General features: G+C 37.7%; 1 non-coding gene across 1 annotated transcript; it reads right to left on the bottom strand.

The window, feature by feature from the left end:
• Positions 1-1803: 1803 nt before the first annotated feature.
• On the bottom strand, positions 1804-1911 carry LOC146998842 (U6 spliceosomal RNA). Its single transcript, XR_015039949.1, has one exon. It is a non-coding gene; the product is annotated as a U6 spliceosomal RNA (small nuclear RNA).
• Between the last annotated feature and the right edge of the window lie 2731 nt (positions 1912-4642).

Genomic DNA, 4642 nt, shown 5'->3' on the forward strand with positions numbered 1-4642 from the left:
TAATATCATCAATAAAAGACACAAGAAATTACAGTCAAAAGTCGTTAATTCGGACACCCCTAATCCGGAATGATCTATAATCCGGACCTCAAAGCTACAAAATTTCTGCGCATGCGTCCCGTTTACGTGTGCGCGTAAGACGTTTACGGCTGCGAATATGCGTGTGCATGTGCGCATAAAACGTTTACGCATGCGCGTTTAACGTATAACGGACGGTATAAGCTAAGCTAAAATTATCTAATTCAGTTAATGTTGCAAATTGCGTTGTTCCTTAATCTTCGAATTGGATCCGGCTTATTATTTTTTGCAGACTGTTAGAGCAATTTTATAAAAGTAAGCTTGAACTTTCAATTATATCAAATAGAATTTCCGATATATATTTGCTAATGAACTTTCGATTATATCAAATAGAATTTCTGATATATATTTGCTAATATGTAAAGGATCTAAAGCGGAAGTATGTTTCGAAATCCGAAATCTGTTTATCAATTTCACGCTGCTCGGCGGGAGGAATGCCGCGGCGCGCAATGAATTGGAAGTTGATCTGTCAGCACTATCCTTATCTTCAGAGCAGATGTTTTTATTTTATTTAGCTTATAATTCCTTACTAAATGTAGTATTTCATCTTGATGTACTCCGTCTTTGATATGATTTAAAACAAGTTCCTTGTCATTATAATTCGCTTCCGATAGTAACAGAGGTTACTGAAAACGAAAAAATTTCAATTGACAAATCGGTATTCTCGACACAGCAATTATAGGACTTGAACAGCGGAACTTTGTAACTAAACAAGAAATTATGTCTGTTTAATAGAATTAAAGAGGAAGTATTATCACATGAAACAAAGCAACTTAAACAACTTACATTGAAAGAAATGTTTAATAAAGTAAGCAAATAAATATTAAGCTTTTTCTTTTTGTAAATTTTGATACGCTTTAGATCATAATCGTTCTTTTATTTCATAAATTACGGTTTCATATTTTTAATTTTGTAATTTCTGCATGCCATCTTACCAGATTTAAACTGATGATCTATAATCCGGAAAAATCGATAATCCGGAATCGCCGAAGTCCTGATGAGTCCAGATTAACGACTTTTGACTGTATTTGTTTCAGTGTTACCAATTTTTTGTCCTATCTGAAATATAAATATTTTCATTTATTCAGCATCTCATGTAGAAGACCATATAGCTATTAGTACATATATTTTTATACATAACAGCTATATGGATTGTTTATAAAAATTATGAATTTATATGGATTGTTTATATTCTAAATAACTACATTTTAACCGTGATTCAAATCTAAATTTTTTAACAGGAAACAAGATTTCTGAAACTATCCTATTACCAAATAGGCAGAAAATTATCCACTTTAGTTTGTACAAGTACACTGATCACCGATATGCCAAATTATTCCAATCACTACACCACAGTGAGAATGCATTTGCTGGAATGATGTTGACATGTAACAAAGTAAAAATGTTATTTAATGGTTACTTATGGATACAGAGGCATCATGTTGACTGTGTATGCATGTAATGGGAAAAGCTGCAGTTAAGTGACTTTAATAAAGACCAGCTTGCGACATTGTGAAAGGAAAAAGTATCTTTGAAATGGCATAACGGTATTGTTTATCAGGTGTTTGTGAGCTGCCACTTAAAATGGTGAAACTTGTCAGAAACACATGGGTATTGGACATTCACGTCTGATCAATAAATATCGATATCAGAGAATGTTTTGCTTAGTACAGAGAATTTGTGGCTGCCAGTTGCTCATCTCATAGATACAGGTTTAAGTAAGGCCAGCACTTGTCATTCACAAAGGTATATTGGGTCATCCTTGCACAGAGACCATGTTAATCTTCTCTGTATTGTTCCAATTTTAGTTATATGTACTGCCGAAGCAAGTACATTGGGTCATGTTAATTAATAAGCTCCATTCCAGTTTTTATGGAGAACACCTTGGGGAACAGTTCAAGGGTCCCCACCCCTACCATCAACCACATGAGAGAATTTTTGGCTCACTGAGTATTTTAAGTGCCCCCTTGTGATCAACTCATAGCTGACTATAATAAAAATGGAAGTAATAAAAATATATCTGAGCAAACAAATTCATCAAATTCTGTTGGATATGAGACTTTGCATCAGATGCCTCTCTCATTGTACTTCTATTAATTCAACACCAATGGGCCATGATTGTTATGATTGTGTCAAGCAGTACTGGAAAAGAGTTGCTTGATTTGAAGAATTATTTCTTTTACCTCATTTTGATGGACATTCATCTTCCTGGTCTACTGCAGGATGTGAACAGGCTAGTGTTGGAAATAAACTGGTGTGCAAAACTTAAGCAACAATGTAAAAATTTAGCACATAGCCATGAAATTGCAGAAAAGGAGGTCTGGAGATCAGTACAATGAACACGTAAGTCAGTAGAAACATCATGCTTATGCAAATATCAGGGACGAAACGTCAGAGGCGACGTGAGCGTACATAAAACGCGTGATGTCGGCGCGTGCAGCTCAACAGTAGAATAAAAGGAAGGATGGAGACGCAATTCAACATATTCGCTGCAAGTGCCAGTGAGTCAGTTCGTGAAATATGGCTAGAAGAAATCACCTGGATGACTTCACACGTGGAAGAATGATCGGAAAGCTGGGGAAGTGGCATACTGTCACCAGTGTAGCTGCAGAGTTCGGAATCAACAAAAGTGTCGTTTTGCGTGCTTGGAAAGCATTCCAAACCACAGGTACAGCTGTTTGAAAGGTTGGTGGTGGCCGCCTAAGGACAACAACTGTACGGGACGATCGATATATCATCCTGCAGCCGAAAAGAGGTTGACAGCAGTCAGCAAGCACCATTGCTCAGCAACTCTGTACAGCAACGGGGCGACAAGTGTCATGGTTTACTGTGGCTAGACACCTTTACAAAGGAGGCATATTCGCCTGCTGTCCTGAATGCTGCCTCCCGTTGAAAGTTGGCCACCGACACCACCGTTTACAGTGACGCAGAGAGCACAAAAACTGGACAACTGATCAATGGAGTCGTGTCCTCTTTACAGATGAGAGTCGGTTCAGTACCAGAAACGATTCTCAACGCGTTTTGATTTGGAGAGAGGTTGGAACCCGGTTTTATGCCAGTAACATCAAGGAAAGACACCGTAACGGTGGTCCTGGAATTCTTGTTTGGGGAGGCATTATGCTGAACGGGCGAACTGAGCTCCATGTTTTCGACAGAGGGTCTGTAACTGGGGATCGCTATTGTGAGGAGATACTCTTTCCCCATGTGTGTCTGTTCTGAGGTGCCATTGGCCCAGACTTAATTTTTATGGATGACAATGCACGGCCACATTGGACTCCTGCTGTTGAGGAGCTACTGGAAAGTGAAGATATCACTCGAATGGATTGGCCAGCATACTTCCCAGATTTAAATCCCATTGAACATGTGTGGGATGCTTTGGGGAGACGCACTGCAGCACGCTTACATCCTCGGGAGAACACCCAACAACTCAAACAGATGCTGATTGAGAAATGGGCACTCCTACCACAAGAAATGTTGCTCCAGCTGGTTCTGAGTATGCGGGGACGGTGCGAAGCAACCATTGCAGTGAGGGGAGGGCATATCCCATATTAAGCAACATCTGCTTGTTGTTGTTCCTCTTGGATAGACAATCATGAGTCACGATACTATGCGTTCAATAAAGCTTGTTTTTGTTTGATTCCATACCGTATGCACTGTATTCCTTTTTCAGCTCCGATGCTTTCGTCATTCTTTACGTACATAATACTCTCCTTCATTTCTGCATTTCATGTCTCTCAGTTGATTTCTCGTGGAGTTGTGGCAAAAAACCCTGTTGTTGCTTACGTTTTGCACACCAGTGTATTATGCTTATTGGTATCCCTAAGATCAGTGATTAATGTAGAGCACTCTATGACAGCTGTGGACTGTGCAGATTATATTGCTAACCAATTATTTTCATCACTTCTGTCTTTCCAGCGGGGAATACACCCTTCCGTTAATGCCCTTATCACCAGACCAAAATTGTGCTGTAGTGGTTTGAGGTACATACTAATGAATTTTAATTGCTGTCATGACCTTTGAACTCGGTGAATATTAATCCTATTACGCATAACCAGGATGTCATGGAGTGCAAGCTCGGAGTTCATCAGCACCAATTCCTCATAATCTATGAGAATTACATGACTTGTAAATATGGCATCATCTTTTCTCTGTGCAATATTTTGCACACCACTGGTGAAAGCACATGGTAGGAGTTGGAGTATTAATAGGATTATTATAATGTTTTGATTTACCATTGGCTTGTGACATTTATTGAGATTTAAATATATTTTTGAAAGCTGTATTAAACGACAAGGTTATAGATGCATTACATAGATATCAAAGCAATACAACTTCTAAAGGTTTCATATTTTTAAAAAGGTGTTTGTGGCTTATATAGAATTAAAAATAGTTAAAAAATCCTTTTTAAAGATAACTATATAGACTAATAACTAATTTATTAAAAATAATTTAAATGTTATATATGATAAATATGAACCAGTTGCAATATCAAAGCATACTGCATAAACAAAAACTTTTTTTACCAGCATATTTTTAGTTTAAGTGTTTGAAAGTTTAATTTATG

The sequence above is a fragment of the Stegodyphus dumicola genome, chromosome 2, assembly GCF_044657685.1.
Source record: "Stegodyphus dumicola isolate Sdum_Otavi_A_Nest chromosome 2, ASM4465768v1".
Classification (NCBI taxonomy): Eukaryota; Metazoa; Arthropoda; class Arachnida; order Araneae; family Eresidae; genus Stegodyphus; species Stegodyphus dumicola.